The sequence below is a fragment of the Ceratotherium simum genome, chromosome 27 (assembly GCF_057802395.1).
Source record: "Ceratotherium simum simum isolate JZ-2026a chromosome 27, ASM5780239v1, whole genome shotgun sequence".
NCBI classification, from domain to species: domain Eukaryota; kingdom Metazoa; phylum Chordata; class Mammalia; order Perissodactyla; family Rhinocerotidae; genus Ceratotherium; species Ceratotherium simum.
This window is the reverse complement of record NC_141926.1, coordinates 1,771,005-1,786,897: the sequence shown is the minus strand read 5'-3', so window position 1 is coordinate 1,786,897 and position 15,893 is coordinate 1,771,005.

Below are 15,893 nucleotides of genomic sequence, written 5' to 3'. Positions count from 1 at the left end.
CCCTGGCCCCTCTTGCATCTCGCACTCCTGTCTGCGGTTGTTTTCCACCTTCAGGCTCTTCATAACGCTCGGCAGCTCCTTCAGTGAGGAGCGTCGATGGTTTTTCTTCGCCTGGAAATAAGCCACGTTTCACTCTGGGTCTTGGGAGAGAGTTTTGCTGGTAACACAAACCAGGCTGACAGTTGTTTCCTCCGGGAGCTCTGAAGACGCGCCGCCCCGCGCCCCACCCCGTCTCCTGGCCTCCGACGTGACGACGTCGGCCGTGGGCCTCATGTTCTTTGTGGGTCGTCAGTAAGTCGCCTGACTCTCTGGGGACTCGTAGCATCTCATCTGTCTCCCTGCCGTCTCTCCGTCACTGTCCCGGCGAAGGGTCTTGGGATTTAACCCCTTGGGATTCATCGGGTCTGCTGAACACGAGGATCCATGTCTGGAGCATCCCCCCCAGCACCTCTTTGAATATGGCCTTTCCTGCACCCCTGTTCTTTTTCTAGAACATCCGTTAGAGGAGGGTGACACCGTGTGCTCTCCCTTCTGTGGCCTTCATGTTTCACTCACTTTCTACATCTCTGCTCCTGGTGCCGCGTCTGGGAAACGTCACCACATTTCTCATCCGTTCTCTAGTCATTTTTTAGGTGTGTTGAATTGCTATTTAACTATCTCATTTCTAATTTGAATCATAGCTTCCTTTCTAGAACTTAAATTTCCTTTTTGACAGCGTCTTGTTCCTGTGTCATACTTTGATAGCCTCTTTCATTCCTGTAAACGTATTGATCACAGTGACTTTATATCCGATAGTGGATTAATCCAGTATCTGCAGGGTGTGGGTCTGGTTCTACGTGTGTCGTTTCTGCTGACTCTCGCACGTGGCAGGTGCCTCCTTGTCCGTCTGGTGATCTTGTGAAATCGGGTTCACAGAGGCGGGAATTCTCAGAGGCATTTGAGGGTGCCTTCCTCCAGAGGACCTGTGCGTGTGTGTGTACTTCAAGCTCTAAACCTGCTGAGGACGGCTTGTGGTTATAAATTCTCAGAGGAGACTTTTTCTTTTATTTGCCCACATGGCAAATGTCCCCACCGCGTTCCTGTGACCAGCGGTTTCCTGGCTCACCCCAAGAGCACCTCGTCTGGGAGCTCCGGGCTGACCGCAGGATTTCTGTTCTGACTTCTTGCCCGGCACGTGTCTCCTGTACCTGTCCAGGGCCCGTAAAGCCCGGGATCCTGCCTGCAGGGATCAGAGGTACCGGACAGCGTGCTCAGCCCTCGCATGCTCTGTGGATTCACACTTCTCCGTGGTCTCTGGCCTTTGGGGTTCCCCTTATGCTCTCCTCCGCTCAGCCTGGTATCCGGAATGTTTCCAAAGCTGTTCACTGGGCATCTTCGGGCTTCAGAAGCTCTCTGTTGGGAGGACTCTCCCACATCCCACTCACCACGTCTGGAAAGGACCCTTGGCTCAGCCCCTTGGGGTCACTAAGGTGTCCCTGAGTCCCCTTCCAGGTCAGCCCCACCCAGCCCTCACAGCCTGCAGAATGGCCCGGCCCACTCTTAGCTGGTCCACCCCCTTCTCTCCGGCACTCGCTGAGCCCCCACCAACTGCCCATGCGTCCCCTCCCTGCTGCCCGGGACCGTCCTTCCCCCTCGTCCAGGCAGCAACTTGTACAGATGCTGTCTCCACAAGGCCCTGGGTCCTTCTGACTTGTCTTCACGTTGCTGTCACTGTGGCCACTGTATGCTTGCTTATCCATCCTCATCACTGCCCGGGAGCTGGGGGCCTAGGGGGACACCGTGGGGGGCACTTCTCCTGGACGCGCGGGCCCGCCCAGGGGGCACCAGTGGGCTCAATAAACTGCCTGCTCGCTGGGCTGGTCGGAAGCAGCTGTTCAGAGCGCCCTGGCTCTCAGACCAGCCCGCGCTCAACGCGGTGTTCATGTCCCTCCAGAGACTCGGGCTGGGGACACAGTCAGGGGACGATGGCTGGCATGGCGGCGTCCTGCATGCTTGTCCACCGTGCACACAGCCACACTGGCTGCCAGCCCAGCCGTGAGGAGAGTGGCCCCAGGGACACGGAGCCTCTTGGTTTGTCCTAAAAAGGCCTTTTACCAGAAACGAGAGATTTCATTTGTCACAGGCCATTTCTCCAGCCCACAGCCTTCATTAGTCGGCTAATGTGGCAGCGAGGAGTAAAGGATGGGGCCGGGAACCAGATGGCTCTGGGCCCCGCAGAGAGGTGTGACTTCACGGCGCTCGGCCCTCTGGTCCCCTGAGATGGTAGTGACCGGGTTGTGAGTTCATAAGCCACCTCGGCTGACTTCAGAGGGGAAGCGCTGGCTCCAGCCACCCTCTCCCTGGGGACCCCACGCGAGAGGGGACGGCGCCGAGGCCCAGCAGTGGACTCTGGGGACATCTCCCTGTCACCCTCCTTTGGGGGGGCTCCTTCACCCCTGCTGTGTCGTGTCCTCTCACAGGCTCCAAGTCTGCCGCAAACTCCGCTCCAGGCAAGTGACCCATGTCACAACTGGGCTCCGGGGGCCGGGGGCCAGGGCTGGCTGTGGTTCTCGCTGCCCCGCCAAGGACAGGGGATGTCTATTCCCCTTGCTCTCCATCTATCTGCGTCCTTGTGTTTGGAGAGCGTCGTCTCTCGTAAACAGCATGGGGGTGGTGCCTGTTTGCCTGTTATCCAGTCTCATAAGCCCTGTCTTTTAATTGGAGTACATGGTAGGTTGAAAATGGCCCCCAAAGATGCCCACGTCCTGATCCCTGGACCCCGTGAACGGGGCGCTGTAAGGAAGAAGGGTCCGTGTAGATGTGAGCCAAGGACGTAGAGCTGGGAGGCTCTCCTGGATTGTCCAGATGGGCCCTAGATGCCGTCACAAAGGTCCTTGTAAGAAGGGGAGGGGCCATGAGACCACAGAGCAGAGGTTGGAGTGAAGCGGCCACCAGAGCTGGAAGGGGCAGGAGAATCCCCCCAGAGCCTCTGGGGGAGCATGGCTGGCGACACCTTGACCCTGGACTTCCGGCCGTGGACTGAAGAACAGATGTCTGTGTTTCAGCCCCTCAGTGTGTGCTGCTTAGTCAAGAGGCCCCAGGACGCTGACCCCCGGTGTCTCCTCTGTGGCATCAACGTGATGACCGATCTGGGCGGTTCTATCCAGCCCTGGGTGATCGCTCCCTGTCTGCCCCTCTGTCTGTTCTTCATGCCCCTGCTCCCCTCTCCTTCCCCTTTAGGATTAAGCAGGAGACCCCGCAGCCAGACCACCACTGCCCTGTTTCCCAGCAGAACGACACAGCCAGCCGAGTGGCGTTTCTCACCTCCAAGTGGCTGCCCTGGGCCACGGCGGGGACCCCACGGCCCCGACGCTGGAGCCAGACCCTCCCCAGGGCCCCCAGGGGCTGGTGGTTTCCCTGGCTGCTTGGACCCCAGGGATGAGGGTATCTCTCACCCCCCCACACCCACTCCTGGGGCCTCACGGGGAAAACAGCTGAATTTGCACCTGGTGCTCTGAGTTCCCCGACTCCCCAAGGCCCTTGGACACCCCCTCTGCTGTGCTGGGTCCTGCTTCTCCAGCCAGCGTCACACGTGGCCACTGTCCTGGGCTTTTCCTGTTTCCCAGGCATCGAGGAGATTCTGTCAGAGCTGACGGAGCCAAGCCGTCCCGGGGGAGAGGATCAGACTCAGGGCCACCGGACAGGCAGAGCTGAGGGGCGGTGCTTAACAGGCACGGGGTGAGGCGGGGTGGGGCCCCCAGCTGAAGGTGGTGGGGGAGCCCTGAGGTGAGGGGTGGCATGGCTGCTGGTCCCACTGCTCAGAGCCTGAGGCCCCTAGGCTGTCTCTGTCCCAGGGCCCCTGGTCACTGCACCACCACGGTGGACGCCTCTCCACCAGGCAGGACACAGGGAGAGAGAGGAGGCAGCAGTGGCCAGAGGTGTCCACGATGGGCAGTCAGCCCCAAGTCAGAGATCAGGGGGTCAAGAAGGTGCCGAGTCACCCTCTGTTGAAGATGACGCAAGGTCTGTCCGCCACCCAGGGAGGGCCAGGCCACTGTGCCAGTGGACGTGTGGCCCTCCAGCCCCTCCACCCTCACAGTGGCCCCTTGGGGAGGTGCTTACCCCAGTTGCCTGGCGGGGAGACTGAGGCTGGGAGCCAGCCCCACAGGAATCGGGGCACCATCCGTCCATCCCCACAGCGCCCAGCAGGGGTCAGGGGTGAGTGTTCCGGCCTCTGCGCGCAGTCCGGGGTGGGGCGACAGGAGTGTCAACAGTGACCACACGGCAATCCCGGCACCAGCCCTCTTGAGAGTGCCTGCAAAGTCCACCAGGTGGGAACAGAAAACAGAGCAAAAACAGCCTTGGTGACCATCCCTGGGCCTCGTCCTTCCATCCACACAATGGGGTGGCGGTCACAATAGACCCGCAGACGACGGGAGGCGGTGGGGCCTCACGGCATACGGGAGGACTGTGGGTTCTGAGGCCATCCCTGGAAAAGCCCTGTGGGAGCCAGCGAGCAGCAGAGGCCACGAGAGCACAGACCACTCCGTCCCGGGAGGCGGGCAGTGCCAGGCCACTAGGGAGGTGCCAGGAGACCCCTGGGTCCCCCGATGTCCCCTCGCACTGGCCCTTCCGTGTGGGGTCCCCCCCTCCCCGCACCTCCGGTTTCATCTCCCTGGACGACAAGCCTCTGTTTCCCTCGCGGGGCCCTGGGCCATCGTGTCACCTACGGCTGTGTCTCCAGGGGACTTGAACATTGATTGATCTCAGGAACAAAACGCAGGGTCCGTGGGAGCCTGATGCTACAGTGACGCGGTCTCTCCATTTCCAGGGTGAGATGAGCGGTCATCTGTCCTCTGAGTGCTGGACTCGGAGCTGCGGCTCAGAGAGGGGACAGTCCTGTCACTTTCCCTTTGTGGCTCAGGCAGGTCCCCGAGCCCAGGACATTGACGTTTCCCTGCAGGAGTGACGGGTGCCCGCCCTGCTCCCTCAAGCCGCCTGCCTCGCTCTCCTGTCGACATAACCCAGCTGTTGCCAGAGGCCGGTCTGCTCCTTCCTGTGTCCACTGAGCAGCAGGACGTGGGCGTGGGCTCTGGCCCGCAGCCAGGAGGAAACGTGATCTCTGCTCTGGTTCACGGTGACCAGACACCCCTGGGGGTGGACATCCATGGCAGCAGCCTGACTGCACCGTGGCCACTGGGTGTCCGCATCTCCCTCGGCATCTTTGGGTCACCTCCCAGCTGATCCTCGACCTGAGCAGCCGACCTCCAACCAGGCCCGGCGCGCATCTGGTCAAGGCCCTCCTCCGCCTGGACCTTCCTCAGCCCTCGCCGCACTGTCCCCTCTGTCCCGGGCTCCCAGCCTCGCCCCCTCGGCTCCCACGTCAGCTCCAGCTCCCCCTGCCCCCACTTACCTGGGAGGGGAGGCCCCTGCTCCCCTCATCTTCACTTGCAGATCCACACCCCCTGCAGCGGCTGCCCTGTTGGCACCAGACTGGACCCCAGGAAGGACGCCTCCCTTCCTCTCTGCTCTGCCCCGAACCTGGGGAGGTGCTTGGCGCGTCGTGGGCTTCTCAGCAGACAGGTGCTGGAGGGGCTCCTCTCTGTGCCTCGTGACGTGCTCGCCGCCACGGGGACAGCACTGGTTCTCAGACTTGGGGTGAGCCCACGATGGCACCTCTCTTGCCATAAACGAAAAATTGAAATACAGAACGGGCCATGAGTGGGACCAGTGGGGCGAGGGCAGGAGGGCCTGGGTAGCAGGGGCCGCGTCTGATCAGGTCCTTCCTGGCCGGGCTCTGCAGACGACAGTCCACTGCAGGTCAGTTGTCAGCCCGTTAAGGGGTGGGGCTGGGGCTGAGCCGTCCTGTGGGGGACAGGTGGCTGCCTGTCTGTGACTCAGGAAGAGAGCAGGAATGATGTTGCCCTTGGACCTTACGGCTCCTTCTTCCAGGCCTCAGCCTTCTCCTCGGCGTCCTGGTCCCCTCCTTGTCCCGGGAAGTTCTGGGTCCCATTTCCTCCTTAGCACTCACTGAAAACAACGTCACCCCTCTCTCCCTGGAGATCCTTTTGTGGAATCAGGGGTCAGGCCATCAGTTGGGGACTGTCCTCAGTCCCAGAAGGTCCTGCCCCCGGGACACGCCGTGGGGACGTGAGCGGCCCCCGCAGACGTGGGTGCCCCGCCCTGGGGCAGACCCACCCTCCCCACAGGGGGTACACTGCCTGTGGGGGTCCCTGCCGTCTGCAGGAGAAGTGGGGCTGCCCTGCTCCGGCTCCTAATCCCAGAGGGAGGGTCAGAAACAGGCTCTGCCGCCCGCCGGCTGCTTCTGGTGCCAGGACCGCCTGCCTCGCCCAGCATGACGCCCGGCCGATGCCGCCTCCCGGGGGGTTGGCGGGCACACAGAGCCCCGCTCTTCGGGTCGGCTTGGTCTGGCGGTTCCCTGAATCAGCAGTGTCACCCCTTATTGAGGGAAGACAGTTGCACCAATGGGGCCGTTGCCAAGGCGGGGCTGTTCTGCCCCAGGTTAGCCCTGGAGGAGGCCCCTCAGGAGCAGGGGCTGGGGTGGGGACCACGGGCTGCGCAGGGGAGCTAACACACGCAGGTCGACGCTTTCTCTGCCAGCCCCACCACAGCTGGCTCACTCGGGCATTTCCTCGGGGCCACCACGAGGTGCCGCGGCTGGGCAGCTTCAACCACGGAAACTATTCTCTGGCGGCTCTGGGGCAGAAGTCCTAAATCCAGGTGTCACAGGGCCGCGCTCCCTCCCGAGGCTCTGCGGGAGGATCCTTCCCGCCTCCTCCAGCTCCTGGGGGCCCCAGGCGCCCTGGCTTGTGGCCGCAGCCTCGTCTCTGTCTCTGCCTCGTGGCCTGCTCCTGGTGTCTGTGCGTCCAGGTCTCTCTCCTCTTACCAGGACACCGGTCGTGGGGCCCATCCAAGTCCAGTAAGACTCATTTTATGTAATTGCATCTGCAGAGGCCTTGCTACCAAATAAGGCCACGTCCACAGGTGTGGGCTTTAGGACGTGGACATGTCTTGTGGGACACAATTCCACCCACAACAGAAGTGGACCCGGCTGGTCAGCACCTCTGGGCAAAACAGAATCCAAGAGAAGGGGCCAGGGTGGTAACGACACGGTGCTCGTCACAGCAGAGAGGGGCCGAGGGACCGAGCGCTGGGGGAGGAGCCACTGGATGGGCAGTGACGGTTCCTGGAGGTTTTGCCATCTCACGGGCAGCGTGCCAGGACACGTGTGGTCACTTTCAGAGCTGCGTCTTCTCTCTGGCCTGTGGGGGCTGAGCCCATCTTGCATCCGTCCCACAGCCAGCCCTTGGCGGGGGCCCTCGCTCGAGGCCCGGCCGTCCCTCCTTGGGGCTCTGTGTGGGCAAAGGCCGGGAGGGCACGGGGAGGTCACGCCCTGGGGCCATGCTGCTCTGGTTCCAGACCCCTAGCCACACAGAGGTCTCCTCACCCCTGGGCACCTTGGGGAGGAGGGGGGATGTGGGGTCAGCACGGCATCGGACAACAGAGTGGGCACCACTGCCCAGAGCTGCCAGGACCGACCCAGGGAGCAGCCTGGACGTGGGCAGCACCAGGCCCTGCTGGTGACCCTGGCACGCAGGGGTCATGGAGAGGGGCCCCTCCCGCGTGGCCCAGTGGTCCTTCCTCCCCACAGTGAGGGGCACCAGTGCGAGACCCTCAACAAGCATTTGGGGTTCCAGGGCTGGAGACACACTGGGGACGGCTGAGAGCAGAGCGTTTGGCGATGGCGCTCAGGGCAGGGGGAGGGGAGGCGCACATCACAGTTCGTGTGGCGGAGGGGGCCGCCAGCAGGAGTCAGGACCAGCGTGGAAACAGAAGGTCAGGCCGGGAGGGACAGCCTAACTTCATCAGGAGTGTTTGCCGTCCGCCTCATCGTGAGAAGCGTTTACGGCGGCTCACGAGAATAAACACCAGGAAGCGGAGGAGCAAACACAGCGGGAACGCAGGCGACAGGTGAGGGGCAGGAGGTGGGAGCGCCAGACAATCTCACACAGTGGGGGCTGGGGTCTGCAGGGGTGCAGGCAGGCCAGCTGCCCCGAGAGCAGAGGGAACCTGGCGGGGGGTCTCGGGCTGACTGCTGACTGAGGTGGGCTCTGGCTGCCCCGCAGGGCTGCAGGTGGGAGGGAGGACAGTGAGGGGGTGCAGGAACTTGGGGTGTGGGCCCCTGGCGACGTCACTCCATGGGTCCCCAGGGAGAGGGAGGGAGGGGGCTGGGCACCGGGTTGAGCTCTGAAGCCCCTAACTGGGGTCTGGGGGTTATAAAGCCCCCAGCTGACACAGGGGCTTGCAGCCCAGGGGGTGCAGGGCTCTGGCTGTGTGGGTGTCTCGGGGTGGGCCAGGCCCAAGCAGTGCACAGGGAACAGTCATCACCGCCCCTCCCCTGGGCAGATGCTGGACAATGAGAGCTCAGCCAGGGAGCAGAGGGAGTGCTCGGGCTGGTCAGGGAGGGGGGCCCGGTGACCCCATGGCCAAGAGGAGGGGCCTGGGGACACCTGGCAAGGACGTGTCCGGGACATGACAGCGGGAGCCAGGGCACTTCTGGGGCAGGCAGCCTGGTCAGGGGCCACATGGGACCCCCAGTTCCTTGCTCTGCTGTCTTGGAGTTAGTTCCTGGTCACTGGGAACCAGGACCGCGTTTCCAAGCTCACCGGGCTGTCCTGGCAGGAGCCCTGGGCTGATGGACAGTGGGGGGCCTGGAAAGGATGACACACGGGGCGGTGTCTACAGTGCCAGGAGCAGCGAGGGCAGCTGGGGTCTCCAAGGGGATCATGGGGGCCATGGAAAGGCGGCCACTTACCCTCCACCCTGGTTCCAGCTGTGCCTGAAGGCCGTCACACCGGCCTCTTGAGTGGTGGAGCTGTATGTGCTCGTGTACCGCTAAGCAGCTTGGCCGGTTTCTGTTCTCTTGGCTGATACACGACTTTACGAAAAGCTGGGTGTCAGAAACCACAGCATCCGGGGGCCGGCCCGGTGGCATAGTGGTTAAGTTCGCACACTCCACTTCGGCAGCCCAGGGTTCACAGGTTCGGATCCCGGGCGTGGACCTACACACCACTCATCAAGCCATGCTGTGGCAGGCGTCCTACATAAAGTAGAAGACGACCGGCATGGATGTTAGCTCAGGGCCAATCTTCCTCAGTAAAAAGAGGAGGATTGGCAACAGGTGTTAGCTCAGGGCTAGTCTTCCTCACCAAAAATAAAACCAAAAAACCACAACCCAAAACACCACAGCATCTGTGGTTGGAAGGGGCCCTGGCACAGCTGCCCACAACCCCGGAGAGTGGTTGTCCCCCATCGTTGGACGTCTTCAGGGCGGGGGACTCACTCCTGCAGCGGCAGTTCCCCAGGGAATAGCTCAGCCCCCACCCCCCCCGCCCCCCCACCCCTGGTTCTTTCACCCGAATCGGTCACCCTGGAGCTCCCAGGATGCCTCATGAACCCCCTCCCCACCCTGTGCCCTGAGCACAGGAGGCTCCTCACTTCCTGGAATTGGACCCAAAACATCCGCAGCGTTGACACCCAGGCTCCATGGCCAGAAAGATGCGCACCGTGTTCTGAAAGTCAATCGTCACCTTAAATAATGTCTTGCACTTTCCCCGTCGTCTCTCTTCCCTTCTTGGTGGTGAAGGGCCCCGCATGTCCTGGGCTTCCTTTAGCGCTGGCTGGCAACGGGGCAGCGAGTGTTAATTTGCTGTGTTGTCACCTCCCCGAACAAGGACCCGATTTAATCACAGAGATGCCGGCAGGAGGGGAGGGGGGCTCGAAGGAGGGATGGAAACATTTATCTCCAGGTCGGGCCTGGCTCACTCCTCGCAGAGCTGCAGCCTTCGTTTGAGGTCAGGGGAATAATTAGAACATCAAACCGTGCCTATCCCGCTACGCGGCAGGCCCGCTCGGTGACCTTCTCCAGCGACTGTCGCTCCTGTCCTGCTAGTGAGTCCAAGGCGGCCGAGGAGACGAGTCCTTGAAGGTTCAGATGTCTGCATCCGATGATTCCCCCTTTGCTTCTAGAGGACTAAATGGAAAAGGTTAAGAACAAATGGTTAGTGGGTTTATCAGAAGTCAGCCGGAGACGGTGCCGTGGGGACAAGAGGGAAGCTGGGGAGGGCCTCCTCCCTTTGGTGAGGCCCCTCCTGGTGCGTGAGTCCCCCCAGGGAAGGGGCACCCGGCCCCCAGCTCTGATCATCTCCCCACCTGTGCCTCCCCAGACCCCAGCTCAGGAAACCACACACCGTCTGACCAGGGGCCCTGGGGCGGCCGGGTCTCCTGCACCGGCTGCTCCCTCTCCTTGAATCCTCTTCCACTGGGTCCGGGCTCGGCTGCCTCCTTATTGCTCAGACCTCATGACGCAGGCGCACAGCGACCACCTCAGTTCCACCCCTGGCGGTTCTGCCTGCCCTGAGAGCAAGGGGCCTCCAAGTTCATTTTGTACCAGGCCCTTCAGGTGGTTGTTGGTCCTCAATGCCTGCCCTGACCGTCCATCTGGAGGACGGCCCTTGCTGACCAGCACAGAGTCCCTTTCCAATGCCCCACACTCGCAGATCTGTTTCTGACTCGCCTTCTTGTGCGTCTCCCCCAACAGAACGCTCGCTCCTAGAGGGTTACCCCACTCTGGCCCGGTGCCCGGCCCACTTTGGCACTCAGGACCGGTGGGTCCCCCAGGGGCTCAGGGGGAAGTTGTTGTGAGTGCAGACTGGGTGGATGAGGGGGATGGAGATTGCGGGGTCCCCCCTGCAGCCCAGAGGGCAACTCAGGTTTAACGCAGTGTGTGTCATCTTCATGTAGATCCCTGTTGGATTTATGCTGAGAACGCCTGCATGAAGGGATGATTGATAGCACCCCCACCCAGAGACACCAGCCCCCCAGACGAAGCTTCACAGCCCAGAATGTTCTGTGACTTCTTTCCTAATTCAAAATATATTGTGATGACGCCCACGACAACACGGACGGACAAGGGCACTGTGCTGAGTGAGGAAAGCCTGTCTCCAAAGGTCACAGACTATTTGGTTCCTCTCATGCAGCATTCCTGAGATGACAGAACTCCAGGGATGGGACCAGAGTAGGGGCTGCCAGGGGTGAGAGGGGAGCCGCCACACAGGGTAACACGGGGGGGCCTTGGGATGGGACCCCTCACTGTCCTGACTGTGGTGGTGGCCACATGAACCCACACACGAGATGGAGTCGCAGAGAACTGCACACACACACACAATGCACACGTGTGCACACACTCACACAGGTCTGCACACACACATGTACATAGGCACACCCATGTACACAACGCACACAAGTGCACATACTTGCACAAGCACACACACTTGCACATATGTGTGCACACACGTATACACACGCACGGGCACACATGTACTCAATGCACACCTGTGCACACACTTGCACAGGTCCACACACATGAGCACATGCACACGTGCATAGGCACACACATGTACACAATGCACACATGTGCACACACTCTCACAGGTCCACACACAGGCACACGCACACGAGCGCAGGTGGCACTGGGGCATTGGAGCATGTCTGGGCAGCATCGACATGGACTCAGGCTGTGCGAGGCGTCACCCGGGGGCCCAGGGGGAGGGCAGCGCTGTCACTTCTCACAGCTACAGGTGGCTCCACAGTGGTCTCGAGAGAGTGAAGACCCTTGTCTCGTGGACACGTCTGCCATTGGGCGTCCATTCAGGGGATCCCAGCCCTTCTCTGAGACAAAGGTCGCAGCACCTACGTCCCTGCAGCTGTATCTCTGAGGACGCGCGCTCTCTCTCCCGGACTCTGGCCTGGACCCGGCACACGGAACAAGGCGTCTGAGAGGGAATAATGTCACCAGCAGGAGGGCCAAGAGGCGGAGCGGGGAGTCGAGGTGGGGAGGGAAGGCGCTTGGCCAGGGGGTCAGGAAAGGCCGCTGCCCTGGGGGCCCTGGCCAGCCGGTGGCCAGTGGAGAGGGCTTTGGCTGCCCTCGCATGGCCTGCAGCAGTTCTGCCTGGGCCGAGCAACCGCCCTCGGGGACGCGTCCAGCTCAGGCCACGCAGACCTCCTGGAGGACTGAGTGTCTTCACGTGGACACGCCGCAGAGAAACCTGGATCACGACAGCCTTCATCACAGGAACTTTCTAACGCGCGGCCCCACGGAATCTGACGACCGGCTCCGACTCGTCCCACTGGGAGCTCCTCGTGATTTAACTGTGTCCGGGGAGCATCTGGGGGCCAATGAGACTTCAGCTGGCGCCGTGGGTTTGGGGCTGCGGGCGCGTCATGGGAGGGCTCCTGCTGCGACACGGGGGAATCCACACGAGACGGTCTGGCTGGGGGGAACCGAACCAGAAGAGAAGTGGAGGGTTGGCCAGGTGCGCGTCTGCCAAGACTCAGGGACACACCCTCACTAACCTTCACCCGCGGGAGGCGAGCTGTGCAGGAGGCTGTGTGGGCCCTGGGGCCTGGGTCCCCTCTCCCAGCATCCTCGCTCAGGCACCGGGACAAGCTCTGCCTGCTCCTCTTCTGGCTCCATCCCGGGTCAGGGGGGCGCTGCTTCCCCAGCTCCATGCCCCAGCGGCCAGCGCTCTCACTCGGGTTCCAGGACTTCCCTGAGGTCAAGGTCAAGCGCCCAGGCCTGGGGCAGTCACGGGGAGGGGGGGACATGGGGTTCCTCCAGGAGAGAGTCCGTTACCAGAAGGGGACACAGAAGGTGCCATCTGCCCAGGCCTCCGGTCATCCCCTCCCACCCCCACTGAGGCAGGACCCGCCCCGTGAGGAGGGGTCACAGAGACCCGGATCCAAATTCGGCTTGGGCTCCTGCTTTCACAGGTCTTGGCCATTCGTTTTGCTCCTGAGCCTCAGTTTCTCCATCTGTAAATGGAAGAGGAGGTGACTGTGTACGGACATACTCGTGGCCCGCACTATTACGGCATTTTCCACGGACCAGCCTGTCCTGCTGGGGTGGGGCACAGTAAGAGGAACACCTCCCAAGGTCACCAAGGGGGCCAAGTGTGGAAGGCGCCGGGTCCAGCATGGCGGTCAGCAGGACACCGGGCAGGAGGGCAGGAAGGCCGGGTCAGGTCTGCTGGGCTCAGAGGCCTCCAGGGGTCAGGTGTCTGGCCTGAGAGCACTGAGAGCCCTGGATTTGCTGGGCGGGGGGCTTGGGGGAGATGGAGCTCCAGGCACAGGGAGGCCCCCAGTGTAGACGGGAAGGGGCCTGCCCAGGGTCACTGCCGGACCTGGTCCCTCTGCTCTTGACTCACGGCCCGACCCCTCGGCCTCCGCATGGACCCCACGTCCCAGCCGTTCCAGCATCGCTGTCGTGCGGCTCCGTGGTGCCCTGGAAGCTTCTGGTTCTCCAGGCTGGGGACAGAGGTGACACCGGCTTGGACCCCCAGGCCCAATAGCAACCTCTTTGAGTGACATTCCCCAGGGGTGATGCCATGTCCACCCCCCAGGGAGGGGCTCTGCGGTCTCCCCACCATTGCTCTCGGGCCCTCTGCGACCTCCCACCGGGGCCTTGGGAGTGAGTTTGATGTGCTGGTGGAAACCGCCCATCAGCAGGCTCTTCCTTCTGTCCTTCTGCCCAGTCTTCGTCCAAATGTGCGGGTCTTGTTTCAACCCACAGAAAAGCCAGGAGGTGTGCGGAGTGGGCGCTGGTGGGGTCTGTGGGCGCCGACGGCCGTCTGTCTTGTTAGGAGGAAGAGGAAGGGGCTGAGACGGACGGAGAGGGCAGGCGGGGGTCCCACCAACGCGAGGCGAAGCCACTGGCGTTAGGACAGGGCACATGTGGCAGAGAAAAGCAAGCTGATGCCAGGAGCTGGCCTGTGTCACCAGGACTGGAAGACAGCAGGCATTTTCCACACAACATGGCAAGTGCCAGCGTGCCAGCAACCATCCCGGGCCCCAGCCGGGACACAGGATCCTGCGTCGTCCTCTGGCCGAGGTCGGGACGGTCCATTGTCCTCAGCCATCCTGCACACGGAGGACCCTCCCAGATGCTTCCCAGGCAGCCAGGACTCAAGCAGACCCAGCTGGACAAGAGCCTAAAGCTCCCAGGAAGCGAACGACAATTAACAGTCATTGTTTAACAAAGGGATGGTTTTCCTTCACCTTCAGCTAGAAGGAAAGGTTATCTGCAGAAACGTGGTCCCTGGTGGCCCGGCTGGGCTTGGAGAGTCAGGCAGGCTGATTATCATAAGAAAATAATCTTCCCAACACACTCGCCCTCGCAGGAACGGGCACAAAGAGCAATTTCAGGTCATCTCGGGAACGTCGTCCTGCCCCGGGGGAAGCGCCTGTGCGCCCTGGAGGCCAGGCAGCCGTGTCCCGCCATGGAGGAGACCCCCAGCCTGCGATGCCGGGCCCCCCTTTCTGGGGAGCCCCACTGGTCAGCTGGATTTGATGCCCTTAGGAGCGGGAGATCACGGAACCTGCGCAGGGCGGACGCCTGTCTGTGACCAGGCGGTTAATCACTGGGTCAGCCAGTGCTGGGCGCCCTCGGAGGGTAGCGACATCCCAGTCCCAGCAGGACGCGTCCTTGGTCCCGAGCTCCCAGGCGCAGTGCTGACCTGGTGACTCTTAAGAGTCGGGCGCTAATATTGGGTACAGGGTGAAGGTGGCACCGGACGTGAACAGGGGTGGTTCCATGTCCGGGGGCCCCTGGACCCCGAGGGCACTGCCATCCCTGGTGGATCCTCTGGGAGCCCGCCCTCGGGGGACACCCACCCACACGCAGGCTGAGATGGCCAAGGACCTTACTAAGGGGTGGCTTCCACCGGAGGAGGACGGAAGCCACGGGCCCTCGGACTCTCATTTCACCCTCAATGCGTTTCTTTTCTTCAACAATCGTAGAGAAGCTCTAAACAGGCTGAAACAATGATACCCCTTCTGGGACTCTGCAAACTTCCACTGTCACAAGCGGCAAAGAGCAACAGTGCCTGTGAGAGATTTGAGGCAAAGGCCCAGGGAGGCCACCAAGGTGGGCGGCTCATGCTCCCTTCCCTGGCCATGTTCCTCGGCCTCAGCCCGTGGTTTGGGTCATCCACCCATCCACCCCTTGGTTCCTTGGCTTGGCCAAGACTACAGGCCCTGACTCCACTGGCCAAACCCCGCGTCCTTCCAGCAGCTGAGACCCCACCTCATGTCCTCCCTTTCCCATGGCCCCCAACCAGGTCTCTCCTGGACCCAGCTTCTACGCTGTTCATCCCCTCTCTGCTCGGACCTCCAGCGGCCCCCACCCCCACTCCCTCGGGGCCCCATGAGACTCACTCCTGCCCTGTCCCTGCAGTGGTTCCGTCACGCCCGCCTCCCCGCCATCCTCAGCTGGCCAGGCTCGCACCTCTCACGCCTCTTGGGGTCTTTGTACTTGCCGTCCCAGGGTAGACCCTGAGAGGGCCCCCGCGTGCTGCAGCCCCCCGGCCTCCGTCCCCCTCCAGCCTCTACCCGGTATTTTCTTGCAGCATCTCCATCCTCTAACACGAGGTGTTTTGTCGGCTGGTGTTTCCCCCACAGCGCAGACCCAAGAAGGGTTGCTGCTGCCTCCTCGGGCTCTAAGACTGGCAGTGCTCAATTTTCTACAATCGCAGAATTCTTTCTCCAAACAAGCCTGGCGGTGGACCGTCCAATGGAGGAGCAGCCGGACGCTGTGCCTCCGCGTCCCCGTACAATCACACCGCCACCACCCTCCCCGAGACCACACACTGACGACCACAGTTTATTTTCCCTAAAAGGGAAGGTAATGGTCACGGTGCAAGTTGTGCACAGCTCTCACCCAAAACAAAATTCAAGAGTAGGAAAAAGCACCATTTCTAGAATTCTAGCTTTCTAGAAAATTTATTTTATTAATAATATTTAAATGTACAAACTGAAAAAGAATAAATATTTCATCA